Below are 14,976 nucleotides of genomic sequence, written 5' to 3'. Positions count from 1 at the left end.
AGCCAGGTGACGGTAACCGGGACGGCCAACGAGGGCTACGTTGAGTGGAGCCGAGGTAGTCGATGATATCATGAGGCCGCTAACCTTATCGTGGACGCGGCCCATTCATGACGAACCCTGTTTGTCCCAAGTCACAGTATGGGCGTAGATATGGATCTCCGCTGCTGTCATAGCAACCGGCGGTGGTCTGCAGCATGCCACGCATCTGTATTCCTTGGGTAGTTGCAATGGGAGATGGTCGCACGTGCTGGTAGCGGCGGACGACAAAATTGCGGCTCCAGAAGGCCTTGGCGCGGGTGTGGCGAGAGAACCGGAGGGCGGGAAACGGCGGCCTAAATCATTGTTTCCACGTGAGCCGGCTGTGGTTCAGCTACTCAAAGTGACTGCTCCATCTCCTCTCCGACGATGTCAGCAATTGAATCCACTTAGGTCTGCAACGCTAGGACCGTCTTTCGTAGTTCTTCATCCACGACTGCTCTTATCGTGTCCCTCAGGTCGTTGGTAGAATTCAACACAGAGTAGGCAAACAATGCTATTATTGATAAAACAGTTCTCTTGAGAATAGTGAGAGAAAAAGTGCCAAGCATTTATTCTTATCCTTGCAAGATATATCTATCAAAGAAGTTGATGAGTAGAAAGACAGGTGATTTACGCAAATATAAACAGTCTCCTGGTGCACACATATTTTAAACATCTGCACGTTTTCATTAAGGAACTTGTTGTTTCTTAAGGCGAAACTTAAGACTTGTACTGAAAAAAAAAAGGCCAGGCTTTAAATGCCTATATAAGGGTTAGGCTCGAATATGGCACAATTAGTTGGGACGGGTATACTGACAAAAATTTTCGCGAACTAGACAAAGTACAAAATGCCGTCAGATATATTTTTTCCAAGAGACATACTACGCCCACATAGCTTCTGCGAGTAAGTGGACATTGGAACGCTGTAAGAAGGCAGACAATTAGGTCGAAGATTCTTTTTACATAAAAAAGTTATATTGATGAGTATGAATAAATCTGCCAGACTGTGTGAAGCCACTCTTTTGCTCCCCATTTTCGATCGAGCCAGAGCATATAGATATAGCGTATTCCCTAGACCAGCTAATGTGTCGAACTGTCTGCAAGTAAGTCTTCTTGAGTTCAATAATTTTGATGACCAGCTCGATAATATAAATTTGTAGTTGTGTATAGTACGCTCCAGCATCATGCGATTGTAATTTGTGCATTAATTGTGTATTATTTTCTGTATTTGTATGTGTCTCAATGTGTGTATTTCCGCTCCAAGATTGGTTCATTCTGATATAGCTTTATTTCAACACAACGGTTGATTTAAGTGACATGTTTTATTTATCTACTCAGTATGTGCCAGTGCACTTGATACCACTCATGTCCGATCCTCCGGAACGTTAAATAGCGCTCTCACAGAAGAGGTACACAGTCCTTTTATGTAGCCTTATTTGCGCAACACTCACTCACCGCGGTTTTTCGTTCTTTCTCTTGACATTGCTTCATAGACTTCAAACCCCGTGTGTCCGTGGTACTTGGTACTGTGATTTCAACAAAGCAACCTAACTGTGGAAAGCGCAATCATAATAATTTTGGTCACAGTAAAGTTGAATCTTTTTGATATATAAACATAATCCTTGAATGACAATACATAGGGCCAGGAATGCAGACATAAACCGCACACACGAATCAATTACCTGGAGCAGATTCAGGAATTTTCGAACATGGTGGAGAGCAGCTAGCTGTCTTGCACAATTTATTCGAATGCCTCATTTTCCTTGAGAAAGAGTACCCTGTTGTAAACACATTTTTTTTTACACATCACAAGCCCTCTCACCTTGCTGTACTTCTAAGAGAAGAAACAATCTCTCCTTTTGAATCCGTTCCGCTATACTTTAAGGATGTGACCGATTTTTTTTCCTAGCCACATCTAATATCACAAAAATGTGCGGATGCAATGTGCACACATTGTTTAGCACGCCTTCATAGCGACCGTCTTAACAATTATTTCCTCGTATAGCCATTATAATCCTAAACTAACATATGAGTGGCATGTCTTTGTCCAAATAAAAGCACAGTCAGAACGCTTTTTGCTTGAGGTGCAATGACCCACTTAACCACTATTTTAAAAAAAAATGTAAATTAAAACTAAGGACAAGATATGTGCTGCCCTTCATGCTATGCTACTTATTTTGCAGCTCGCTCGCTTCACATACATTTCAATAGGCACCCTGGACCTGTATATTTCTCTGTGCTTTATCAATACGCTAAGAATTGCTCACTACTAGTGGCTCTCGTGGAAAGAGTGGCCAACTTTGTGTACAAAGTATTTTATTGATCAATGAATGAATAAACCAAACCTTTCTTAGGAACGAAGCATCGCGTTCTTACTTTCAGATGAAAATGTCTCTTAAGGAGAATCCTCCAGAATACATATGGGCCACAGTGACAACTGTCATAAAATCTTAAAATATATTTAGATATAAGTTTCGGTATTACTTTGCGCATACAACTTCAATCAGTTTCACATTGTAACGGTTGAGGCTGTTGCTTAGATTCGCAATGTGGCCCTAATTGGTCATTAAGGCAGCAAAATCATCGTGTTCAGTGCGGCAGTAGCGGTGCTGATGTATTTTAGCCCTGCGCACGGCAGTTGCCAAACAAAGAATGTTGAAAATTGTCATGACATTTCCTAAACCACTTGGTAGATAGAATACAAAGCACGCGTGCGGAGCCACCTTGGTGGCGGCCAGCCGCGGCGCCGACATCTTGTTATAGGGAAAGGAATTCCCATTGGGAGCCGCATTTAAGGTTCTGCTGCTGCAGAAGATCGATGATCGATATTTGGTTACAGTGTGCGACATAAGGTTATGTCGCGTCCTTTGGGATGCGCGAAAGCCTACACCATTAAAGAACACATGCATACTTTTGTCGTATATTTGGTCGTATGTGGCTCTACGGAAACGCATAGGGAATTCAGACGAGTCAGGCCAAGGATTGAAATCATGGGTGCTCAGTGAGGAGAGGTTGTCCGGGTACAGCTCTGGCAGGCGCTCTGCTGTGGAAACGAATGCTTTCCTTCACGGAACGCAGATTTTTCATCGAGCCATCGAGTGACGGCGTCTCTAACTACCACCATCCACAACCCCACTAGTAGCGCCTTGCATGAGCATTTCTTGATTTAGAAGTATAACACACTTTCGCCTTAGTAACACAATCATAATAGTTACTGGCGATGAGGCTCCGCGCGTGTCATCCGCTACTACTCTTGAATCACTAAATCAAAACGCTTCGTGTCATTTAGATTGTTCCTTTGCGTTCGATTTGTACATTTAGTGCGATATCAATTATATGAATACTTTCAAGAATTTCTTGCCTTTGTCGTCGACGTGGGACACCAGAAATATTTACGAGCTAATCGTATCCTAAATACTTCTTCACACCGTGCTACAGTATTAGGTCATCAAAGTTGCTCGCAACCGGTTTTAAGTTCTTGTCTAAACTATTCCTGAGAACATTCGCAAAGGGTGGCCCACAAATAAATGTCAGGAAACATACCGTTCACCGCGAATCTCCTTTACCGTAAGTATTCTAAGACTACCAACTATTAAAACTGCGAAACAATATCAGTGCTGGATCCTAAAGTGCTGTAAATTTACTGGGGCGGCTCTTTACGGGCGGAGCTGTGGCGCCTGTATGATGTAATTGCAGGTACTACGGCGTGTCAAAGTTCTTGAGGATGCCATCAATTTTGGCGTAATCGTGTATGTCACGTCCGCATTAGTAGGACTAGCACAGATATATAACACCATGCGATAAGCTCGAGCGCAACGCTATACCTTGCTATTGCCATCAGTTATACACCCTTTCTTTATCGCAAATTCTAATGCGAATCATTCTTTGCCTCATTCTTGGTAGGTTTAAGTAGGTTACTATCTCAGGTTGTTTTCTTAAAAAGAAAATAATGGGTCACTGTTGATGGGGTCGCACCTTTGCCGTGGAGTGCAGCAGCCTGGTGCTCTAACCACTATGCTGCGAACACACGCACACTGTTATAGTTCCAAGAAAGGCACTTCTTTTAAACACTCGTAGCTGGTACGGCGGGCCACTTTCTCGCCTTGTTTCCATGTGCAAGCTCGCACTTTGAGACGTCATATTAGACAACACAATCTCCGGGACCGGTGCACTTCGCCCAGTATTTCGTCGTAGCAGCTAACGCTGCGTAGAAAATGCGCAACGTTGCATGACTTCATGATCGGCCCACGTCTAGCGGCTATTTAGCGTTTCAACGCGGGAGTGCAAGTGCCATCTTATTTGCACCACATGGCATAGCCATTTCTACGTGCGATTATAAAACAGGTGGTAGGTTTACTTAAGACTCCATGTTTGTGTCACTTACGCCCTCGTCTAGTACCTATGTAAAGACCAACAATCAGCATGTCATAAGCATACGTCAAACGGTCACAGTGTTGCCCTGTCGTCGACGTCAAGCGATTGTCATTACCACCGTCTACCTGCTGTTGTCGCAGAGTCGCTCGCGTCAGACTCATAGCTGTTCGGGGTACACAAATGCGTTAGTACAATTCGTAACACTTTGTGTAATCTCATGTGATGCCAGGCAGCCACCAAGCAGCGAAATGTTTGGCATGTCACTGGTTCTCACAGTGCGTAAGGTCTGCTTCATTTTTACAGTGGAGCTCTTCGAACCTCGCTGGGTTTAACTTACGTTCGCGGCTTCGCCGAGCTGGGAGAGAGAAAGCTGAGAGAGAGTGAAAGCAGAGCATAAAATAGCATTTTTTCAGCTATCGGTCGTAATCCACACACTCTACAATGCAAAGGCAAGTGCAAAGTCCCGTTCCGTAAAGTGACAAGTGCTGCTTTAATATAATGTTCACACGGCGACCGATCTGCCCGACATAGACCTTCCCGCATATTAGGGGGAACAGAACGGATGATCTACATCGGATGTCTCAATTTTTTTTAACTTTTGAAAGATAAACTGCATTGCTTGCCCTTAACCAGTAATTTTTGTGCAAACGGGAACAAATCGTACCAAGTTTATTGGGAACAGACATGACCATTGCACACCATACCTACTAGGCACTTTCTTCAAGCAATGCGAATACGTGTAAATATGGCACCACGACCGGTCTGTATTCCAATTTGCCGAAGGTCTTGATTCAACAAAATTATAAAGCCTCAGATCCCAGTAACATCTGTAAACCAGACATAATATACTTCATAGCCTATGTACTGTATAACTAGAGGGCTACAGCCGCCACATGTGGTGAGCAAAATTGAAATGGCATTGCTTTAGTGAAAACACGCCGAACGCTGATGCGCAAGTACGCGCCACGTGAATTGGGCTAGAAAAGACCTGCGGGAGCCAAGGTACTGCGCTTGTTTATTCAAAGCAGCACATATTAATGCTGCGGGCTTAAAAAGAATGTATGCATTCGGAACACTGAAGGTTCAACATTCTGTAACCCTTAGTGACCGGCCCTACTGTGTGTGATCTGTACTATGTCTTCTACTTTCTTCTTTAGATTTCTAATGTTATTCTTCCTTTCCTCATTCCTCCCTTCCTTCCTATCTTTCATTTCTATGTTGCTGTCACCTCCTTTCTGAAGAGCAGGCAGGCGTTGTGCCCATCCGGTGGCAGTTGCCAGCCTGCTCCTGGCTTTCCCTTTCCAGTTAATTGTATATATTTGTTCAAAACAAATAATAATAATAATAATTCGGAACCAGTCTTTCATTTGCTCATTCTTACTATCAGCCACACGGCGATGCAGCAAACATGGCTTTGCGCAAGCATCGCTGTGCACGGACCGGCTGGTTGCGATATTGGGACAGTCTACGGCGGCGTGTTTGAATCACAGCTTTTTTACAGTGAATCTGTACATGGCTGGCCGATTTGTCGGTCTATCTGACAGTCGCCTGTACGCCTGTAACTGCTCCGGCGCACCCTGTACGCTTGCGCGAAAATTTTCCCCTTTATTAATTACTTCTCTCCACCTCGCGGGCTTCCACCGAACTATTAAGTCAAATTCTTGTCATTGTTTCGAGTTGTTCATAAATTGGACTTCACCCTGCCATCTGCTACCTGCCTGGTTAGCTCAGGTTGTAGATCGGCTGCCCCGTAAAGGTGGTGGTCCCGCGTTCGAGTCCTCCAGGAAAACAAATTTTTCTTCAACTGCGAGGCTTTTCTTTCGAGTGCACCATTTGGGTTTCTTTTGTAGCAATTTGCTTCGTTTCGCGTGGATGTGTTGTTTTCCCTTTAATAATTGCGCCTCTCCACCTTGCGGGCATCCGGAGAACTATTACAGCAAGCTCTGCAGTACTTTCAACTCTTCTTTTTATATCGTTAATACGTCAAGAAGCAAAACTATTCTTCTAAAATATGTCCAGCGAAACATTGCGCTCTTATTTAATACATGTAAGGCTTTGGAAATAACTTCAGAAAATAATATCCTACAACTATTTTGATAGGGCTAAATTTTATCAAAAGGCATACATAACGGAAGCGACTGTCCTTGCGAGATATTTTTTTTTGCTATTTGTTAATTATCCTCTCAGAGTTCTCCAAGTCTAATTTATAATTTCCTGTTTCACAAATCTCCGTGTAGTGCCCATATGTGTTCATGTGTCTCCGCTATGTAGCGGCGTAAAGTATTCCTGTTTATTCACGGGCTAAATTATATTGCAAATGGTGGCGTGTCATCCCTGTTTGTTAAAAATGCTTTAAATAAAACGATCAGGAGTTTTACACGTTATATAACAACTAAATTTATATACTGTAATGTGCTGTGCAAGGTGGCGAAATAAACAATATTTTATTTCTCTCCTTTTTTTTATCGCGGCGTCATTCAATTCAGGTTATTCAGTCACAGATTTATTGGTTCCAAAAAAAGTGGTGACAACTTCTCAAATATACAGACGAGGGTCCCAAGTGAAAGCATTGTTGTGGGAACCCTGCTTTAATAATAACAATATTGATGGTGATATCTTTAAACAGCAAATGAGCGTTATTGTCAAATGACATCCACAGATCAAATACATTATTGTACATTTCATTTAAAATCAAACAAACAAACAAAACACGTTATAATAAACGTCGGGAGAAAGCATGGATGAAACACAAGAAATGACATGTGATACCGAAGAAAAAGATACACCGCCGGATCATCGCACAGTTATCGCAGGAAACAATGCTTGAGGTAATTTTCAAACATTTCAAGAGAAGTACAGGGTTTTATAGTTGATGGGAATTCGTTCCAAAGAGAAAGTGCAGTGAACAGATGTTTTTTACCACAATTGGTATGAACCACGGGTAACAAGAAACTGTTGTTAGCCGCAAAACTGGTTATATTTTTATTCTGAAAAAAGTGAACAGCAATAAACGGAAGCGTAAGCTTATTATGAAGCAACTTGTGGAAGAAGACGAATATGTTAAACTGGAACAAATGATTAACAGGCAAGATATTGTACGCGCTAAGACAAAGGCATTAGATTGCATGGAGCCAGAAGCTGCAATGTGTATTGGCTGATTTTGGATATGTTGCATCGATGATGACTGACAAGTGTACGTGTTGCCCTATGAAACAAGGGGTAATTGTAGGAATAATAAATGGCAAATCTTTTAGCTCTGGACTTGGCGGAACCCAATGTAAACTAGTTTAGGAACTTAACCTTGGTGTATTCATAAGTATGGCAGAAATAAGTTTCATGCTATTGCTAAATTGGGTAAAAATACGTTTCTTTTATTTTATCTTTTAAGCGTACACACAACTACCCAACGTAAATGACTGGTGGCGGTAAGGATCTGTTGCAAATAGACGTCAATGTATCGCCCATTTTTAATTTTTCGATAGTTTCTTTCCAGTCGCAGTCGTATATATTGATGCAAGTGCCATTTTTTGGGTGCACACGCAGGCCGGTGTAATTCTTGCATATGTTGACAAATGCCTGAAAACATTCTTTGTGTACCGCAATATGGTCACGGCTCGTACTCAATATCCGCATCTCGCAACTCTGATGAAAATCTGAAGTGAAAAAGAGCAGACGATATATGTTGCTAGTGCCAGATATTGGTGTTATCAATTGAACACACTCTTTTTTTCAAGGGCGCTAAGCAGCACAAAAAGTCAGTTTCCTTAAGCATAGTTTTATTATAATCTAGTAACATGAACAAATGATAATCATTTCTTATGTTTCTAACTTTTATAAGAAAATTTTTTTGCGTATACAGTGCTCTGAAGTGTGCTCTGAATTGAGGTTGCATCGATTGCTCTGCTGCTATTTTTGTAATCATAGTATCGATATTATGGTAAGCGTCTCATTTCGTGATCGGATAGCGTTTTCTATTTTTTTCCATGGCCCAGCCCATATCCATCCCACCTACACAAAATAATATATTCGGCTGATGTACACGTTTATATTAGACGAAATAGCCTGGTATTACCATAAAATGACGTCACTTCAAAGTTTATTTATTCGTCCTTGCTGACGTACATACGATGCCTAGGAATCTGCCATTTTAAGCAGCGCAGCTTTTTAAGCTTTCAATTCCGCCGTGGAGCATTACCAGAAATGTCAGCCCAGCTGTCCGCTGCCTCGCGTTGCCTAGCAACCACCTTCGAGAGCAGCGAGCCACGTAACGTCCTTACACCCTGCGCGTGTAGGGCGGAGTCATGATATCACCGGCGAGTAACAGCTCCGAACAGCCGGCGCGGAAGACCGTAAAAAGTGCGGACGCCCGAAGAAGAAGGGGCGTACCAGCAAGAGCGCCGTACTGCCAAGCGGCAAGTGATGCGTCACCGCCGAGCTGATCCAGAACACCGTGCCGAAGCTACGGCTGAGAAGAGGCGACGCTGAGTCGAGGATGCCGCGTTTCAGTCCAGGGAATGCGAGAGTCGGCACCTGAACGATTGACGTCGCCTAGAAGCGATCCCGGCTTGTGACTGCTCTAAAACTTCCAGCGTCAATCCCACCGAGACATGGGGGGTGCGAACGGCCGATTCCAGCGCGAATTTGTGGGCATAGAGTTCGGGCACAGCCGTCGCGTCTGTGGCTGACTTTGGTTCGACGTAAAATTGTCTACCATGAACTCTGTGTGCGACTTTCAACAGCGGAGTGCTTCGCGAAGCCTTCCCAACACTACCGACCATAACGAGATGATGGTGTGTAAGACTTTCCATGACTCGCTTCTCAAAGGCATGTTGGTGCAATTTAGCACTACGAATGGCTTTGTATACGCGCCTAAGCCATTGTCCTTTCGTCGCTTAAACGGCGTGGAAGAGCTCGACGAGGACCTCCGATTTGCTCCTGACCAATCGGACAACGCGGAAAATTGGCCACATGACGATCATAGCTGCTACTGAAGAACGTTGTACACAATAAAGTATTGCAAATACTTTAAATTTGCGCCACCAAGCTCCGCCCCGCATCCGACTCACCCGGTGGATAATGAGATGTGCTCCCATATTGTGACAGCTGTGATGTGTGGGGCACTGACGGGAGCGGAATTAAGAAGCACCCCAGCCCCGCATAACATAGACAATCCTAAATACAACTTTTTAAAACATAGCATGACCTCGCAAAACCTAGAAACAACTTAGCCTAGCCAAGCATAACATCGCAAAACCTAGAAAAGACTTAGCCAAGTCTATTAACAGCTTAGGAAAACCTACAGACAACTAAGGCGAGCCACGTAACAGATAGGTAATAACAAGCTCCGATGTTGACTCTAGCCTTGCACCACTAGTGGAAGCTGCGCACATTTTTCGAAATATGTCTCCAATTTAGCGTGGCCAATTGTCAAGCACCACATCGTTTCGTACAGAACGCCTGAGCCAATGATTTTATTAGGTTTTTTTTTTTGCGTTATCGACACACCAGCGAGATCTCAAGATTTAACTTACATGTAATAACAACATTGCCGCGGATCCCTTTATAGCCATATCTTCGGTTTATTAATGTTAGTCGACGAATTGACGAGCCTAAGTAATTCACTGACAATTACGGTATTTGCTAATTCGAAATTTCAGCGCCGGTCCAAGCATGTCCTAATTTCGCGAATAATTGGTAGGCGTGGACAATCTGTCTCGGGCGGCACGTTATAAATGGAGCGAAGTGCGGTGCTACTGCATCGCCAATCGGTGGATCAAAAGAGGCAACACGTGGGTGACGCGTGGGCCCCATTCACAGCAGGGCCGCAAACAGACTTCCGCTCTTGCAAGGCTTTGTTTCGATATATGGTATCGTTGGCGTCATCAGTGAACAGAGCACGTCTGCTAGTCTGGCGCCATGCCGTAGCCATTTTAATTGAGGAGCCCGTCTAGCGCGGCACTGCTCTTTTCTTTTCGCGCTTTCGCCGTAGCCTCTTGCTTCGCTTTTAGCCTCGTGGTTAGGCTGCACCCTCTCCCTCCGCTTTCCTCACCGCGCTCCCTTCGCTATCGCTCTCTTTCATCCCCTGCTGCGCTCTGCGTTCGCTCTTTTGTCCTTGTCTGTGCTCGTTCGCTCATTTACGCCGAGGACGCCTACGCTTACGCCTAAGAGCTACTTTACACCGTAGCTCTTATGCCTACGCCTAAGATCTACGTTCTAAAATTTCAGTTTAATATTGGAATGGCTATTCCCGTAGCGGCCGTTAACCACGACCTTGACGGAATTGACCATGGTTTTGTACGTACGTGCTGGACACTAATACTGCCGGCATGTTTATTGATGGCTATTATATAAAAGAGTGCCAAAAAGAACATTTCGCTAAATATGGTCAGAACCCCTTTTCCTAGGCAATACTGCAGTCAGTTAAAGGCCTATTGGAACAAAATATTCAATCGCGTAAAATAAGAAGTTTAGGTTAAGATGTAAGAAGTTTAAGCGTCTGCACAACATTTTGTGCTTAAAATGCTTCTGCGGCTTTAGCAGCGAGCAAAAAATTGAACACGCTGTCGTTGTTGGCTAGGCTGGGCGCAGTGGAGACGGCTCACATTTCCGATACAATTGTTAGAAAGACGACACTTCTAGCCGGTAGCTGTCGCGTCGTACGGGTACGCGTTGAAGGCCACGTAAAGGCAGTCGTAAATTAGCAACACAGTGTAAGATATGAAGCCTCAGGAATAGTCGTTAGAGGTACACGAACTGTACCTTTCAAAGTCACAAATATATTCCCTAATTGACATTTTCTAGCTTCTCAGTCAGTGTGAATTGTTGCTCTACCGCGGCCTTGATTCCTACAGCTTCATATTATATCTTCAGAGGCAAATACGTAATTTGTCACATCAATTCTTACCACTGGTAGCATATGGCTGTATATTGAATACACCACATAGTGCTGGTTTGTCCATGTAAGTTAGCTTTTCAGTACGATGCCAAATGTGATGTTCTGGGGGAAACAGAAAATGTGGAACAATCATTGTACCTAATCTCACACCTTTACGACCTCTTGAAGAGTAACATCACGGGAGGAGAATATTTTATGCATATTTCTACACACATATGGGTAATATTTTCCGATGCAATCTATGAAATGTGCACTGAATCATAAAAGCAGTCTTATAATCTCTAATTCCTTGAATAACATATTTTTTTGCCTGCGAAATTTTCTATGCTTGAAGGCCGCAAAGTAATCACAGATCAGATTTCGCTTTGGGTGGACTTTCAGGTGACGACAAGGTCTCGGTGTCATGAGCGCTTAAAATACATTTAGTGTTTGTTGATAGTTCAACTACTAATGGGAAATCAAAATATTGCTGTATACTGCGATTCGTCGGATGTAATATCATACATATAAATTAATTTGAGTGTTTGGTTGAAGCCCGCTGGTTGGTATGATGAATATACAAAGAAGGATTAAGGACACCAATAAAAAAAAGGATTCCAAATCGTTGTTAACGTTTCGCCTACCCTACGGGAGAATTGTTCACAATTTGAACAAGGCTCACCTGGGGTATCCGAATTGTTAATAATTATTTTAGATCTTTTTCTTCTTTTTGTTCATGTCCTGGTGCCTCGTTTCAAGATGATTTTCTGTTGACCACAAAGCTATCCTTTGTGATGGAAGGGGTAGTAGGACTCATAACGAAGCGAACAGATAAGACGCGTCAAAAATGTCTGTTGATATCAATACAGAGAGTCATGTTATACGAGTGTACTGGTTGTTTTCACACGTTTGCGACGTCGTCAGCTTCCTCAAAATTTAAGCAACTTTCGTTGCCCAAGGTGGCGCATTTTAACTGGAACAGTTTCGGTCCAGGTGTGAGAAACTATGACCATTTGCTAGATTCACAAGTGGTGTCATGTTTGCTTCGGATGCAGTCGCTCACTACATACCTTTTCCAGCACACTGTCGTAGCATTGCCTTCGTTAAAATCGTAATGTCAACTTTTCTGTATGGTACGAGTTTCTTATACTTCTCGCGAATTAACATTTTCAAGTGTCAGAAGATTTTGTAACGTAGTAGTGACATTGAAGAACACAGCATCAAAAGGACTTCCGCTGCACCGTTCCACAGCAGGATGTCCTCGATGAAAAATTTCGTCAATTCAGATGCACCACCTTTCGGCAGAGCTCTCGTTTCAGCGAAGGGGGTGATGTAGTCCGTACCCACAGTGATCGACTTATTTCCGGATGTTCACTTCGAAACGACCCGCCGTGGTTGCTCAGTGGCTATAGTGCTGGGCTGCAGAGCACGAGGTCACGCGATCGAATCCCGGAATTTCGATGGGGGCGAAATAAGAAAACACCCCTGTGGTTAGACTTAAGTGCACGGTAAAGAATACAGGTGGTCGAAATTTCCAGCGTCCTCCGTTACGGAGTGCCTAATAATCAGAAACTGGTTTTGGCACGCAAAACCCCATAATTTATTTTTTTCACTTCGCGAAGGGTCCCAACAAAACCATCCCAATCTGCCGACACCGTCGACAAAGAGGTTCGATCGCCTATAGTAATCCCGCTGCCCTTTTCGGCGGTGTCTCGCCTCTTTGGCAGTCACGGCATGTCTTGACGTAACAGGCTACGGCGGCGGACAGACGCGGCCAATATTACTTCTCTTGTATTTTTTGCTAGCCTACGGGAAAACCAGAGTTGACCGGCTGTCTGATCATCGTGCAGGCCAGACAGGACTTCTGACTAGAATACTGCGGGCACAATGAGGAGGTAGCTTGCGCGGGGTGGGGTAAGGTTCGTCACCAGGATGTCGTTTCGTAATGAAAAAAACGGCAATCTAGGCCTAAATACCCTCTCGATAAAGTAGATGTGTCCTTTCGAGCACTCAGGATGGTTTCTTAGCTATAGGTTCGTTCACTGCTGCTCGGCAAAGTCGTCTGTATTTACTGTTCCCAGGAAGGAGCGATCATCGAGTTCGCCTTGCGCTTGCAGGTCAGTAGGGGCGGGAGACAGACAGTCCGCATCAGAATGCTTTCGGCCGGATATATAGATTACGGTGAGGTAGAATTCCGCGAGACTGAGATTCCATCGTGCGAGGCGACAGGAAGGATTCTTTGAATTTGCAAGCCCTTACAATGCGTGGAAGTCGCTTACCCCGGAGTGAAATTTCGCTGTAGCACAAATAATCGCGAGGCATTCTTTCTCCATCAAGGAATAAATAGATTTTGCTTTGGACAGTGACCAGCTAGCTTAAGCTATTACGCTTCAACTCAATCTTTCCTTTGAATAAGCTAAGCACCGAGTCCTACGCTACTTCCGTCGGTATGTTTTTCTGTCTTTGCGTTTTCGTCGAAGTGTCATCAGCTGTGGTAACTGCCTCCATCGTTTTAGCTTCTCAAATGCGTCTTCCTGCTGTGTTTCCCATTTGAAGTCGATGTGAGATATCGTGAGATGCGTTAATGGCTCCGCAGTTTTTGAAAAAAAGTACCTTACTAAGAGCCCGTTATAGGAATACAAGCCAAGAAATCACTGCACTACCTGCTTGCAGACGGGCCGCGGGAACCTAGCGATGACAACTGCCGTCTGCGGGAAGTTCTTCGTAGGCGAAACGGCGCTTTTCTGGCTTCAGGATGAGTCCGGATGGCTTGGTGGTCCCTGATAGTCTCTCAAGCCGCCTAAGGGTTTCGTCCAAATTTCCTGTGATGACGACGACGTCACTCAAATACACAAGCCAAGTCCGCCACTTCAACCCTGCTAACACCGTGTCAACCACGCACTAGAACGTTGCTGGCACCGAGCACAGTGGGAATGACATCACCTTCAACCGGCTGGCGTTTATCACGCCAGCCGGTTTCCCAGCGATCCCTCTCATCGACTTCTCCTCGCCTGTAGCTAGTCTTGAGATCCATCGAAGAGCAACATTTAGCTTTCCAGAGTGTCTTTGTATACGTCCTTCTTTGTGATCTTGTTCAGTCGACGACAATCGACGCAAAAACGTAGATTTCCGTCCTCTTTCTTCACCAAGACTACAAAAGTTACCAACGGACTTCTCGATGAATGGATAATGTCGCCGAGCAGCATTTTGTCTGCTTGTTACCTTGGAGCTTCACGTTTTGGCGTCGTTGCTCGGTAAGGGCTCTGGCGTAGTGGTCGAGCGCGCTATTCGGTTATTATGAGATGCTTTGCAGCTGGTGTTTGTCAAATCTTCAATGACGTTGTAAAGCATTCTTTCCGTTGTCGGAGAAGTCTTGTAAGCTGTTGCTGCATACTCAGGGGAAGACATGAATTTATGTCGAAGTGCGGTTCAGGAATTATGGCGGTCAGGGTAGATGCTGCAGGATTCGAGAGGACAATTGCTTTGCTGGTTTCCACAGTTTCTTTGGTGTCGTCATACCCTTTTTGATGTGCTTGAACTCCTGGCTGAAACTTGTCAGGATCACTTCCGTTTTCTTTGGTGCAGTCAAGCAATACCTCTTGCGACGCAAGTTTTACGTTCGAGCAGTAGACGGTGATCGCCTTCGATGACGCGTTTTATGTTGGCAGGTGCTTCGGTGCTGAGGCAAATGACAATACTGGATTGAGGCG

The 14,976-nt window shown here is 44.3% G+C and overlaps 1 long non-coding RNA gene across 2 annotated transcripts in view; it reads right to left on the bottom strand.

The window, feature by feature from the left end:
- Nucleotides 1-7,738: 7,738 nt before the first annotated feature.
- LOC126543163 (uncharacterized) overlaps nt 7,739-14,976 on the bottom strand; it is a 34,543-nt gene continuing 27,305 nt past the window's right edge. For both annotated transcript variants that reach the window (XR_011890766.1, XR_011890765.1), the window contains 2 exons: nt 11,297-11,389; nt 7,739-8,045 (listed from right to left, as the gene is read on the bottom strand). This is a non-coding gene — a long non-coding RNA (uncharacterized lncRNA). The remainder of the gene's footprint in view (nt 8,046-11,296; nt 11,390-14,976) is intronic.

The sequence above is a fragment of the Dermacentor andersoni genome, chromosome 10 (assembly GCF_023375885.2).
Source record: "Dermacentor andersoni chromosome 10, qqDerAnde1_hic_scaffold, whole genome shotgun sequence".
Taxonomy (NCBI): Eukaryota; Metazoa; Arthropoda; class Arachnida; order Ixodida; family Ixodidae; genus Dermacentor; species Dermacentor andersoni.
Note: the sequence above shows the minus strand (reverse complement) of the source record. Positions and strands in the feature narration are given on the sequence as shown.